Genomic DNA, 15268 nt, shown 5'->3' with positions numbered 1-15268 from the left:
AAATTTCTGAAGAAAAATCTGAAGGAATTTCTGAAGAAACTTATGGTATGGACGATTTTTATGAGAGAATCCCATGAGAAACTTCTGAAAATACCTAGAAAAATGTCTGGAAAAAATCCATTGAGACAATTTCTGGCTAAATCCCTGGAAAATTTCTTGAAAGGGTCCTTATAACATTTTTCCCAAATGATCTCTTGCAGAAATTTTTAAGAAATCCATGGGTGGTTGTTCTGTATCCTTTTTCTTGGCAAAATGTCTGAATGGTCCCTGGAAACAATTTATGAATAAACCCCCGAAAAACTTTCTCAAAGCCTCTCTGGAGGAATCCATAAAGGAAATCTGAAGGAATATTTTTTTTTAGGAAATTCATCGAGAAATTTCTAAATCAATCAATGGAATTTTTATGAGAAACATTTGAGGAAACACTGAGAAGAATGTCTGGAAATAAATCCATAGATAAATTTCTGACTAAATCCTTGAAAATTTCTTGAAATAATCCCTAGAAAATTTTCAGAAATGATTTCTGGAAGAAACTTTTAGGGAATCTATGGATAGATTTCTACACCCTAATTCTTAGAGAAACTTCTGAATGGTCTCTTGAGGGATTTCAGAAGATATTTGTGAAAGGTTTCCGAAAAGAATCCGTCGAGAAATTCCCGGATGAATCTTCTTAAGAATTTCTGAAGCAATCGCTAGTAGAAAATCTGAAGAAAAATATTGAAAAATTTTCGAAGTATTTCATTAAACAATTTCTGCAAAGGTTCTTTGAGAGTTTTTCAAACTTCGTTTTGCGACTTCTCAACCACTTGCAAGCGATTGATTAATGTCTCATGCCTTCTTGGCTTATAAATGATTCTTGGATACTGTCAGGAGTTGGCATAATTTTCTTGAAAATTTTCTATCTGCGATGAGCATCTTTAACATCACGCGATAAGTATTGCTTCTATATGTCTTCTTGAAGTTGATTGACAGATCATTCATTGGAATCTTGGGGATTTGGTGGCAAAGATTTGGTCTGTTGTCAAGTGGTTGTCGATGGAACAAGCTTGTTTTGCCATTTTTGATGATCAAGCTCCGTGGCGTATTTGTCTATTTAGCTTCAAGAGTACAAGAGTATGTAGTCTTGTAGGGCCCATAGAGTATCTTCCTTGGGCATAGAGTATCTTCGTGGCTGCCACACGATATACACATGAAAAATGGTCATTGGCAGAAGAAGCTCTCAGTTAATAACTGTGGAAATGCTCATAGAACACTAAGCTGAGAAGCAGGCTTTGTACCATTGAGGATGTTACGCCAAGAAGAGAGAGAGAGAGAGAGACAGTATATTACAAGTTTTATTTTTGTGTTAAATGTACTGTTTTAACTTGTAAATATTCCCCTAGTATTAATGCACATTTATGAGGTTCTGGCAGAATGGAGGCCCGCAATCCTATTTCGATTGCCAACATTCAGGCCATTTCAGGCCACGATTAAGTACTAGAGATGTAAACCTTTCCCTGGCACAGACTTCAAGTTATAGAACTCTAGTGATGAAACCGGAATCGGGACGCCCTCTTAGGATTAGAAATTCCTAGACAAAATTCAAGCTATGAAAGCAACTAATGCTGCGAACAAAAGGCAACCTGCTAAAGAAAATACGATTACAGGATTTGACTGATGGACCAATGACATTTATGAAACCTCGTCATCCTGTCATCGGAAGTTGTTATCCGTTAGGGTAACAGGGCGAAATATATGTTCTGTGTTGTGTATGTCCATATGTGTAGTCCTAGTTTATTACGCATTTGTAGTGTTCCACTATAATGTCAAAATTGAATGTGCATTTGTAGTGCTTCATTATTTTTTTGTAATAAGTACATAGTCTTGAGATGTAATTTATTAACACCCACGTGTCTTAATCTGTTTAATTTCATCGTTTATCTATCTACATCAAGTAAAATGCCTAGATTCCATCAATCGATGGCGACGCTCCCTTGTGTACTATTCCGTGTTCTGCCCCGTACCTTACTGCAGCACTGCAGCCTGCTCTACGCAGTTATCCTCCAAGTCTTCAATGCACTCTTTGACAAACCAGTAGTGACGTTAAGTTTATGGTGAATGAGGCATATCTTCGTTAAATGTTACGCCTTCACGTTTTCTCAAATAACTTCTAAGTGTAAGGCGATATCAAACAAGATATCATTAAACAAGTGTATTTTTGAGTGCCACTGTGAAGTGGACGTTTGCTTGTTAAGCTTGTATACAATAACCTTATCCAATAAGGTACCGACAAGTTCGTTTCATTTTTTTTAAGCCCAACCCAGTAATACTGCAAATCCTACGCTAATCCATATTATATAGCCCTGTATTGGTCATCATTACAGATCATCATCACAAGGGGATCACATTTCCAACAATGTTGCACCAGGAAATCTTTCCCTCTCTACTGTCTAAGACGTTCCCCAGCCTGGAGTAGCTAATTAAAATCTTGATTCCGCGCCGGAGAAACAGATGTGCCATAATTTTGCCCTTCTTGTTTGCTGATTATCATCGGGGAGCGTGTGCCTTGTCATGGCAACGCAAAGGTGGAACCGGTATGATACAACAACACACAGGCGCAGAATTAACTCTCGTTGCTACAATTAAGTGACTATAATCATTTCTCAACGCTGGTGGCCCGAGGCGGCATTTTTACGCGAATGAATTCCTTTGATAGAACTTTCCCGGCTTAGCCCACACTACCGTGGGCGAGGAGTCTGGGAAACTTAAGGAGCACGTTGAATTTCCTAGTTTAGCGAGCGCTTATAGTTTGGATATTTCAGCATTTTCCATTGATAATGGACTAAATTACCATAACCTGTGATTAATTTCATGGTATGGGCACAAACTTTATTTTCGTTTTGTACTGTTAGACAACTTTAATTTACAAGAAAATCGACGTTCTGGCTTTTATGCACATCAGATACGTCATCTGAAATGTCTTCTTCTGGTTTTCTCCAATTGAGAACCCCTGCCCTAGAGATCATATCTGACTGCTATGGTTGCTGTCTGAGTTTATGAATGGCCAACCTGTGAACATCATAAATCGTCCTTAAGCGTTCCACTCTTATGCTGCACACATATATTTAGCATAATAAAAACAAAGTAAAGGATATTCCGTCCCCCAGGTTTCGCCGTCTGGACCCGAGCGAGACAACCAACGACGATCCGCGCGCGACCCAGTTGAATATATTTAGTGCCAGCAGCAATATCCACCGCGCCCCAGTTGGTCGGACGATGCACTTGACTGGAGTAATTTTTCACTTTCTCGGTACACTATCGCCCAGCCAGCCATCGCGCCATCGCATCGTCGCATTGTCCTGGCTGGAGGATGTCTCGTTATTGCAGCATATATGCAGTGGCGCTTAAGTTTATGCTCTTGCCGGCAGCCGGATGGATACGGTGCACTATTACTGTTGAACTATGCTGTTTGGTGTTCGCGCTGATGGCGACGGCGTTGTAGTACTGCTGTTATCTACTTATCGTTTATACTCTGCTCTGGTAGAGTGCCAACAAGGGCTGGCTTCTATCGTGGAGGTTCTGTGATCTGTGGTTTTTGGTATTTTGACAATATAAGTACGCAATAGGTTGATAAGATGACGGTTTTACGAAGTCACACTTTATTTATTATTTAATATAGACAAACATTCAATTTTCTCCGATACACCAGTAGAGATTCTGGCTATCACGCCATGACATATATTTTTTTGTTCGTAGTCCATACTACAGTGGAAACATAGAGAAACGGAAATATCAGGATATTAGGTAGAACACTCCACTAGCGTTCATGTGAGATTTTAGTTCGGGGAACATACTTGATAAACCTCTGGATATGTAGTTCTCTGTGTATGTCAGATTATTTTTTTTGCGATTTTCAACTTATGGATATCTTAGCTAAGCCTTGAAGGATTTCTGGAAAAACGATTAGTTCATAGTGGTCAAATGTTTTATAGGGTATGACTTTATTTACTGTTTATTCGTCAACAGATGAAATCCGTACTCCAATGACAATGGTTCATCTTAAAACTAACATAAAACTCTCTCAAATTAAAACTTGTCAGTTTCACAAGACAAATTAAAATTAAACACATGATGACAATTGTTGAAAACACGGGATATACTGCGGATCAGTTCATGGAAGCCATTTTTTTTTTATTCCGTGTCGGGTATTTCCATCACTGCGACCAGTTTTTTGATCTATTGTGACATATGCCCCTGATAAGTTTTATTATAGCTATGTATATCAAGATGACGTACCACTATTGTGAGTGATCGCCATCGTTTGATTAATAGCATTAACCCAGCACGGTTCCACATTTCGAATGAACTGCACTACCGTACTGGGTGTTGTTCTCCAAATGTCAGAGGGTTCTAACAGCCCTTTGACGAAGAATTTACGTCTTGTTGTAAATAGTGCCGGACAGTGGCACAGTAGATGTTCCGAGTCTTCTTTATCTGTGCCGCAAAAGCGACACATATCATCTTGAAGTTTTCCCATAAGCTTCAAGTGATATAGGCTCGGACAATGACCTGTTATAAGCCCAGTATATACGCTTAGATCTTTTTTGGAAAGATCCAGTATTTTACAAGTCTTAGAAACATTTGGAATAATAAATCGCCTTGCTTGTCTTGCTATACAAGTGTTTTTCCAATTGTTCGTCACTTTCGAATGTTCTCTTATTTTGAACTCCATTCGCAAAGCACAGGCAGATAGCCCACAAAAAGGTTCGGGCCCTATGAACTGAAGAGATGATCCAAGCCTTGCTAATTCATCGGCTCTTTCATTTCCATCAATTCCACAATGGCCAGGAACCCAATATAAGTTGACCTGATTACGACAGGACAGATCTTGAAGTGATTTAATGCACTCCCAAACATGTTTTGATGTACATACCGCTGACTTCAAAGCATTTAGTGCTGCTTGACTGTCAGACAATATGCATATATTTGAATGCCTATAATTTCTTTGCAAACATATATTAGAGCATTCTAAAATTGCATGGAAGCCATATAGTGTATCACTATGGAAGCCATATAGTGTATCAAACAATTGCCCGTACAGCAATTTTTTGGTCAAAATAATTTTTCATAATAATGTACATAACTTTTTTATACGTCAATCAAAAACGCTGAAATTTTGACCAATCATGAATCATATATGAAAGCTCCCTTGGTAAAATTTTGAGCGATATCGAATAAGTGTTCTGAAAGTTATAGAACTTTTAGAAAAACTTATAAGAATTTTGAACACATTTTTAAAACATTATATCTCAATATGTACACGATGAAACTTTTTCAATGTTTTGTGTGTTACAGCTGATGCCTAAGGTTTTCATATGCAGCTACTTTTGAGGTTTTATATCTACTACAAAAAATATGAAAATTATGCTTATGTAGTTGACGATATATAAAAATTTACCTTATTTTGTACATATAATCTGCCAAACGTTTTCCACCAACAAAAGTGCAATAATCGAACGAAAAATACATATGATCTACTCTTCATATGTAGTTTAATAGGTCCTGTATAACAATATTACATTAACCTTCCAGGACGCGCGCCATCAAGCAACCGAAACTGCACCGCGCTGTTGTACTTTTTACAACAGCGCGCGCGCTGAAAGGTTAAGAGAGTTTAAAAACGTTGAACACACTTGGCACTTTTATTGATCAAAATATGACAAATTTCTAAATGACACTCTGAACATATACAGATTTTTCATATTTTTTGTAGTGAATATAAAACCCCAAAAGAAGCTGCATATGATAGCCTTATACCTAAGCTGTATCACAAAAAAAATGGAAAAAGTTTCATCAAGTACATATTGAGATATAATGTTGTAAAAATGTGTTCTAAAATCTTATAAGTTTTACTAAAAGTTCTATAACTTTCAGAAACTTATTCGATCTCGCTCAAAATTTTACTAATGAAGCTTTAATATATGGATTATGATTCATCAAAATTTCATCGTATTTGATTAATGTATAAAAAAGTTATGATCATCTGGATGAAAAATTATTTGACAAAAAAATTGCTGTACGTACAACTGTTTAATACACTGTAGTTAGTTCTGGCGCAGGAAAATGGATGAAAACATTGTGGTGTATCCACTTGCGAGCGCAGCTTTTTCTTTTTTCTCGCTCGTTCTTTTTCTTAATCGCAAAGTGCCCCCTCTTTCATCTGTTTCTTTCTCGTGTTTGTTTACGAGAGTGATTGAGATAAAAGAAAAAGTTGCGCACGCTAGGGAGCGTATCAAGTAGAATAACATCTTTTTTCAGAAATATCTAACCATGCTATTTTGCCTATGAATTTCATTAAGGGATAGGCTTGTGACCGTAAGGTAATAGCTTCTGTAAACCTGACTTCTGTCAAAGAATGCCTTCGTCAGACGCCTTCCAATGCCAATTTATCTTCTAGCGTAGTTTACGTTGATGTCATGACAACAAGCATTTTTCCAAACGTGACGCTCTGAAGATAGACAGAAGCACTGTGGGTGAGCAGCAACTGCTCTAATCGCGAAGGGAATCATGGTCAGGGATAGGGTGCGACTCAAAACTCTTTGCGTGCCGCACACTCTGCTACGAGACAGCACAACAAACTAGAAGGAGACGAGTACGAGCAATCGGTAGTGTGTTGCTCGCTTACTTTGCCGCGCGCTGGAGCTCTCCTGTCTCTCACGTTCTGTCGTATGCACTCTCTCGGTGCTTGTCTCCGTGCTTGGCACTTGGCTTGATACTACGCACGATTTGAAAAAAATCGAATCAAACGACCCATCACTTGTCAACCCTTGACAAGCTTAACAACTTTGCCGAAAACACAAACTCTTCAATTAATTTATTAATTGATTTTTTCTGTTTGGAGACAAGCGCAGTTCCAAGCACCGTGCATTACTCCCTGCGCCGTAGAGCTAGTGCTGCGATTGTCTCTCGCACAATTACGAAAGCTCTCACTTATATGTCTCTTGTCTCTCGGCAAAACGGGAGACGAGCACTTGCGATTGTGTGAAGCACACGCTTTTTTCGCACCGCACGGTGCATGCCGCCTATCCCTGATCATGGTGCACTATGTAGAGTCTCACTTTTTCTCTTTGCGGTGCCTGTGTTTATTTTTTCTTTTCACATCAAAGAGCTCCAATGCATACTTCTCTAGCCTGCACCAAAATCTGCTATTTGTAGTCAAAATGTGAGAAATAACCAACTCTAACTGTGTATTTAAAAAAATATTAAACTAAACAGTATTTGGTATTTGTAACCGCTTTTTAACTGCAACCGATTGAAAGCATACCCATTCTAAAGTGCGAAAGCTTTGAAATATGAAGCAAATTGGCAGAGATATACGCTTTAAAAACACCAGCTTTTTGAGGAAATGCCCGGTACATATTATAGATGTTGCACTCTTGGACACCATTTTCAATTGCTACATAGAAGAATTTATAAAGAAATGTTGGAAAATTACCGAATAAAATTCCTTGTAATAGATTTTTGAAATTTCAAGCCTTTGACAATAATGTACACCGGGGCAAGATAAAACGTGAAGTCAAGCGCGAAGTTTTGAACAAGATTTCAACACAATTTGGAAATGTACCCTTCAGCAAAAGATTGTATGAATCAAAAACTATGTGTTATGACAATCAAATTGTTCATCATTAATTGAAAACATCATGTTAACCCGTTGTTTCATCTTGCCCATCCCGTTTCAACTTGCCCCGGTGTACCTTAAGCACTTCCTACTTTGCTACTTTTACTGATATGTTAAGCTCTCTGGAATCTATTTGGTCAATTAAACCGATGAAGCACTTAGCGTACTCTGAATAAAATACGCCAAGTCTTAAATGCTTTGTCAAAATCATTCTTCACCGTGGCTGTGGCATGGGTGCTTTCACATTTCTCGCTTTCGGGCAAGCTTTAAATAGCCTTCCATGATTTTTTTCTGTTCCCTCGTCAGGAGATCATGATCAGCTGGAAACACAAATGGACAAATGTAGACTTGGTTAGTTGGCTACACTCCATAACCCCACAGGTATTTAAGAGCAACCCTCCTTTGCCCTATGCCGCCTCTAGGATTTCTGGAGGCATAACACGTTTATAATTTGGCATGCTGTTCTTTTTCAAGTTTGAGATTCTGATATGGTTCACTCGTGAGCCTTTAATTTTAAGTTATTATTGTAATGTTGAATGAAAACCTATTAGGCTATTGAAGAAATCTCGAGAGGTACTTTGGAAGAAATCCTTAGAAAAATTGTGAGGAAATATACGGGAAAATTCAAGGAAAAATTCTCAAAACCTCGTTGAAAAATCCCGAAAGGACCTACGGGCCAATCTGCAAAATCTGTAAGACAATTCTAGATAAATTGCGGAAAAACTCTTTGGAAGAAATTCCAAACTTTTGTGGAAACCAGGAAAATACAGTAAGGACCCGATTTTGTCAGCCCCATTTTCCGACAAATTTTGTGCTCTCGTTATCTAACGGTCAAACTTTCACCTATTAATTCTTGCTTATCGACAAAACTACAGCTTAGATGCAGAATATTGAGGGATAAAAAGTTTGAAAAACTGATCAGGTTTTTGAGGAGAGCAAAAAGTGTGTTCTGAAAAGGGGCTGACAAAATCGGGTCACTAATGTAGTTGTAAAGTCATCATACTGCTTGGAGAAATTCCTGAAGAAATGATTGGATAAAGTTTGGAAGAATTTCCGGATGGATCGAGAAACTTTGGGCGTATATCCGAAAAACTTTTGGAAGAAATCCCGGGAGGTACTTTTACAGAGACACCATGAAAATCTTCTGTAGAAATCCTGAGAGGTGCTCTAGTAGAACAACTCTTAACAATCCCGGGACACTGAACAAAATCAGAAGTATCACCGGAACAGATTTATAAACAAATTCCTCAACAAAAACTGTTGTAGAGCCACTAAAAGAAATTCCTAAAGCAACTTTAGATAAGCTTTAAAAGGATATCCGAAAGTATTCGAGAAACTTTGGAAGCATATCAGGAAAACTTTTCGAAGAAATCCCAGGAGGTACTTCGGCAGAGACCTCGTTAAAAACTCCTGCAGAAATCCTGGGAGGAGTTCTGGTAGGCATACCAGACACAACTCTCAGATATCCCGGCACACCAGAAAAAAATCGGAGAGTAAATAGTTAGAAAACCACTAATAGAATGTTGGGAGAAACTTCTGGAGAAACTCAGAAGAGCTTCGGCACACCACCATGTGATGAAACGTTTAAAAATCCATTCATGACCTCACTGGAAAAAAATATGAGAAACTGTGAAATAATATGAATGGCTGTAGAAATTCAAGTAGGTACCGTCTAAATCTCGGAAGGAATTCAGGATACAAACTTAGATAAAATTTCGAGACAAATCCTCAGGAAAATTTAAGTAAATTCCTATGGCACAAATTTCTCAAATAGAAGAGAACCTGCCTTTGAAGCTGTCCTAGTGAAGCAAATTCCTAAACAAAATTCTGAAGCAATTCCCTTTTCCTGTAAGAGTTTTTGAGAAGTATACATAGGAATAGCAAGAAGCAGGATAATCGGTACCACCCGTCTTTATTCAAAACTGTGGTTACTTTAACGTAATTTGTAGTTTTCCGTAGGATTTCAATCGAAGTCCTATCATTACCATACCATCCGTAGCAATTTATGGATCTAATCACTCATAACTTGTATAAATGAGTAATTTTCGCTGAGATCCACACTGAAGTAATAGGGTCCACTTCATGGCCAAGTTTTAACACGTTTTAATAGTATATTATGCAGATACTAGCGCAATATTCAACAGGAGTTTTCTAACAGTTGGCAGGTGCTCAGTCTCGTGCGGTTCGAGGGTGATGCCCAATTTCTTTGAAAACTGTTACAAGAAGAACCAGGGTTGTTGCAGTTCGTTGTGGAATCCGGTGTTGAATCGTTCGTGCAAGTGTTGTGACTCATAACGATATCTTTTAACGGTGAGAAGTAGCCGCAGTTTCTTCCATAGTTCGGGCTGAGATGTTCTTTTACAGAAGAGCTGTATCTCTCACTTCGTTTTTTATCATGCACTTTGCAAAAAAGACAGTTTTAGTTTTTTTTTCTGGAACCAGTATCATTCAAAATTTTTGTATGCAGTTTTTTTGTGCGGGTGACCACACAAATTTCTTAGTTTCATTTGAGGAGTTTGGCTGATCACCTAAGGAACAAAACTAGCTGAAGAACAGTTTTTTAAGGCGAAACTGGAAGCATTTCCTCATTTTTTTGGTTTTTGATTTTTTATAAAATAACGAAGCAATAAGTATGGATCAAGGTATCTTCTGAATTTTTTTGTGGTGGAAAAAGTTTTCCATTTTTGCAGAAACCATTTTTTTGTGAAATTTCATTCAAAAATGGTTTCTGCGAAAACGAAAAACATTATCCACTACGAAAAAAAATCAGGAGATACCTTGATCCATACTCTACATGTGTACGAAAACCGATTTTGAAAATATTGCTTCGTTATTTTATAAAAAATCAGAAACCAAAAAGTGAGGAAATGGATCCAGTTTCGCCTTAAGCTAAAGTTTGCTTAAGAATGGTTTGTTCCACTCTTATACAGAAAAAATGTTTGTTGGGCAGACGGAAATTGAGCCTTTCCGTTATTGGCGAATGGTGAACTCAAAATGTTGAATTTTGTGAGTTTGTTCTAATTTGAATTGTGTAGTTGTGCATTTCTTTAGGAACATGTACTATACGGACCCGATTTTATCGGCCCATTTTGCGACGAACTTTATGCTCTCATTATCCAACGGTCAAACTTTGACCAATTAATTTGAGATCATCATCAAACTTCTGCTGAAAGGCAGAACATAGAGGGATAAAAAGTGTGAATATCTGTTTAGATTTTTGAGGGAAGCAAAAAGTTTGTTCCGGAAAGGGGCTGACAAAATCGGGTCACTTATGTATTATAAACATATTTGATGTATGTATTCGGGCAAGGGATCACCTTACTTTTTTCTCGTTTCAGAGACCGAGTAATGGCGCTTAAACCTAGGCTTTTGAGCCTGGACATAAGGGTTAAATTCCTCTGTCTCTTCCCAGAAAGGAGAAGAGCATCGATTGATTGATTGATTTTTCTTTATTTGAGAGACTTTCAGCCCTTGGCTGGTTCGTCTCTTTTTGAAGAGCATCGACGGAGTGACATAAACTTTCTCAGCGATGTCACTCCCAACGTATGTTCCCGTTCTTTAGCTTTTTAGTGGCAATTATTCATCAATGGCTATGTTTGAGGTCTAAATAGACGATCTTCGATGACCTAAGTACATTTGCCCGATTGACAAATACATAAAAGGCCAGATGACGGAATGAAACGCTAATGTATGGATAGATCTCAAATGAGCTAAATATGATATAATGATGATGTTCTAAGAGTCAATTTAAGATAGTATTTCAAGATCTTATAACAATCAAACCAGTATTAGTTTTTGAACTCTATTGCCATTATTGATTTTTTTCTCTACTCTACGATACCCGATAGAAATTTTTATCTTATGAATGTCTAGATAGAAACACATTATAACACAAGCCGTTTTGTTATATGCAAGGGTAGTTGTTAAACAGGCCTCATTTTTCGGCAAAGATCAAACAAAGCATTGCCAAATAATTCGTAAAAACAAGGAAACGGTTCAATTTGAAGACAGAAAACATCTGAACTATCCACATTTGACCAATTACCACAGCAATATGAATTCTCAAGCAAACGTGCTAATTTCGTCTGAGACCAGACGACGAAATTTATCAACATTCGCTGCCACAAAACAATGTCCGTTCGTTTTGTCTGCATTCGAGCGGAATCGCCTTCGTGTTGAAACCTTATTTTTCACTTTTATTTTTGCCTCCCCAAGGCGTGCTGTCGGCGGCGGCGGCGGCATCTTTGGACATTCCCACTGTAAAATGATTTTAATTTCCTAGATAAATACATAAAATGAAAGAAACGAGTCCGCAGGCCGCCTCGCCTAGCTAGGATACCGGTCGGCAATGTTCTCACAAATGGAACGCGACGGGAAGAAAAAGGGTTCGCTAGTATGTAATGTGCGATAAAGAGCGCACACAGCTTTCCAGTGCTGTCCATAAAATGACAGATAATTGATACTATCCTCGCTTAACGATCTCGCGAAATGCGATTTGAAGAATGGACCTGAGAATAGAAATCGAGTCTTCTGCTGGGCTCGGTCGGAAGCTGCGATTTGCTCCACGCGCAACTCTAGTTTCCCACCAGTCAGAAGCAGCAGTAGAGAGATAAGACCGAAAACAACAATCATCCTCATTGCATTCTCGTTCTGGGTCCCGAGGGAGGCTTCGTGTGCTGTCGTTCTTCTCTAGAATGGAGATGGAAAGATGCTTTTAATGTCTTAATATCTTCCGAGAAGTCAGGGCCTTTGCCCTGGCTACAAGCTTTCCAGTAGCCGGGGAAGGACGGCGAGGACGTCGACGGACCGAGAGTAAAAAAAAATGTTATGAACGTTAAATCTCTTAATTAATGGCTTCATAGGGCAGTAAAAAATTTGCACGCTCGGTGATGATGTCCAGTAGTCCAACAGCGGTTTGCGGTGGGAGTCTCTCAGAACGATGAAATTGCCTCGACTAATCAACATTCAACGTGCGTCATTTTGCCGGTGGTTTGTCAGTTCAAAAAGTTTGCTTTATGTATTTTTAATCCGACAGGCGCATGCACTTTGAGTGAGCATGGTCGACGAGCGCATCAATTGAAGATAAACGTGATGCCTTCCCACCATTCATCAAGGCGCTACCTGTTATGGGCTTTGCAAAGATGAATAATCTTTTCGTTAATGGTGTATACTCATATCACAAATAGAAGGTTTATAAAGCATCTCGCCCAGTAACCATTTTAACGGAATGCCCTTCATATTTGACAATATGGTGAGCTCGTTCCATGTTATTTTATGTAGATATTTTTTCTTCAAAACCCGCTTTTCATATTAGTGTTTCATAGTTGTGTACATACAGGGGATAGACAAAATGATCGGGACAGGCAAAATTTTCCCTTCTCTAAAAAATTTCAAATAGCTGTAACTTTTCGATAAGTGCATCAAATATTCTCAAATTTTCACTGTAAGTTGATCAACTATTTGTGTATCAGTGAACAAAATTCGGAAAAGGTCGAACGATTCTGGACGAAGTTATAAAGATTCTAAAAAAAGGTAAAATTATCCGATAGCCAACTTGAGCTGCTATATCTCCGGATTTAATGAACCGAATGTAATGAAATTTTGACTATTTATGACTTATATAATGAGCTTCGGAAAACTTTTGACATAACTTAAAATTCTTAACACGGAAGAAAATTATAACAATTTGATTATTTTTCTTATAAAACACCAAATTTTCTTAAATTTCAACATCGTTTAAAAATTCAAGATGCTAATTATAGTTCATTTAAATTCCCTTTGATTCTCTTGAATACAGATATGTTTTGAAAAAAAGTAACAACATAGGCGGCAATTCATTGAAAAAGTAATGGGATGCATATTAAAAATAGACCAATTTAATAAAAAATCATAAAATTAATGAAATCACTATAACTTTTTCTCTCGTTAATAACTTCAAGTTGTTTCAAACGTTTTTCAGAGCTCATTATATGAGTCATAAATGGACAAAATTTCATTGCATTCCAAATTTTGTCCACTAATACACAACTAGTTGATCAACTTACAGTGAAAATTTTAGAATATTTGATGCACTAATCGAAAAGTTACAGCTAATTGAACATTTTTTGAAAAGTGGAAATTTTGCCTGTCCCGATCATTTTGTCTATCCCCTGTACATGCAACAGCAATTAAAAATATTCAGAAACTGTCACTCAATTCCACGTAACTCACCTCCCAATTATCAAATGTTCCACTTCATCGGACCTGAAAATAAAAGAGAAAAATAATCGTTAGCGAAAAAAAATAACATTCAATTAGCCATAACACAGATGAAGCTACGTTTTTGCTGAACCAGTCTCCACGACGACGACGCAACGTTCCATCTCCCCGAGAGGAAAGATAAAACATATTAAAACTAATTGCGCAAACATTTAGCACAGTCATAACACTGTTTATTCCTCCACGCCGAGCGACGACGATAGTCGCCGAAACCGTATTTTGTCTCCGGCCCCGACCAGACTCCGAAAGGTAAAATTTTTTGAGACTGTTGCCAATTGGGTGGGCCTGGGCACTGGGGGTATGTTTTGTTCTAGTTGTTGTTAAGATAAGCAGAAAACCATAACACTCGCGCAATTGGGTGATGTGCTTTGGCATTTGCTACGAGCTCATTATCCAGAGCAATAAAAGTAAAAATAAAGAAATAGTGCCCTGCTGTCACAAGAAGAGTGCCGTGCGAGTGGCGAGAAGACCATGGGCGATGGTGGTGGAGGCCACAGGAAGGGAAAACTTTTGTGGGTGTCGTGGAAAAAAAATTACCAACGGTTCGAGACGTGAAGCATGATGAATAATTAAGATGTGCTAATGCAAATGGTTTCGGTGGGTCCGGTTCTGCGGCTCGTGTTGGGAAAATTATGGCACGAAGGGACCACTTGCGCGGGAAAAAGTTATAACAATTAGATAAACAAACAGCTTTTTAACGATTCCCAGTAGTTTGGCTGGGGTGGTGGGGGGTTTTGTTGGACTTGGGTCGATCAGACACGGGCATGGAGAGTTATGAACTGTAAAGCAATAGATAAAAAAAAGGTTGAGACCAGCTGTTCTGGCAGCACGGACGACGTTCAGCATCCCCACTCGTCGAATGAATAGCTACGGTTGACACAATGACTTGCCGTAGCACAATAGCAGATGTCAGAAACGTGCGATACTGATTGTATGTTCGAGAAGATTCGATGTGATGCTAATTTGGTGAAGAACCTGAATTTGTTAATTGATTATATGCGAAGTTTAGTGCGAGGTATTCTGTGTGGATTACCGTTGAATTGAGTTCTGCCTAAGCCGTTTGCTTATTAATTAGAAACGTTACGTTAGGATTAGGTAAATACTGTTCTGTTCCTCATAGGGTTAATTTTACATTTCTAAAACGCCGGTTTCTAATATAGCATCATAGCATTCCGCCTAGTTCTGGCCACTTGTATTAAGGCTTGCAGTAACATCGTGTGTTTGAAGATTTACTGTATTTAGGTATGTTCCACGGTTGAATTCGAAGTTTGATGATTTATTAATTAATGTTAATCTTAGGCGACGGCTATAAGCGACGTTGTTGCATCGTTCAAAAGGGTATTGTATTGCGAT

General features: G+C 38.2%; 1 protein-coding gene across 5 annotated transcripts in view; it reads right to left on the bottom strand.

Moving 5' to 3' along the window:
- LOC109621712 (uncharacterized) overlaps window positions 1-15268 on the bottom strand; it is a 438995-nt gene that overhangs the window by 61865 nt on the left and 361862 nt on the right. For all 5 annotated transcript variants that reach the window (XM_062854500.1, XM_020075850.3, XM_020075849.3 and 2 more), the window contains one exon: window positions 13868-13900. The gene's annotated coding sequence lies outside the window, so the exon portion shown is untranslated. The remainder of the gene's footprint in view (window positions 1-13867; window positions 13901-15268) is intronic.

Source organism: Aedes albopictus, chromosome 2 (assembly GCF_035046485.1).
Source record: "Aedes albopictus strain Foshan chromosome 2, AalbF5, whole genome shotgun sequence".
Classification (NCBI taxonomy): domain Eukaryota; kingdom Metazoa; phylum Arthropoda; class Insecta; order Diptera; family Culicidae; genus Aedes; species Aedes albopictus.
Note: the sequence above shows the minus strand (reverse complement) of the source record. Positions and strands in the feature narration are given on the sequence as shown.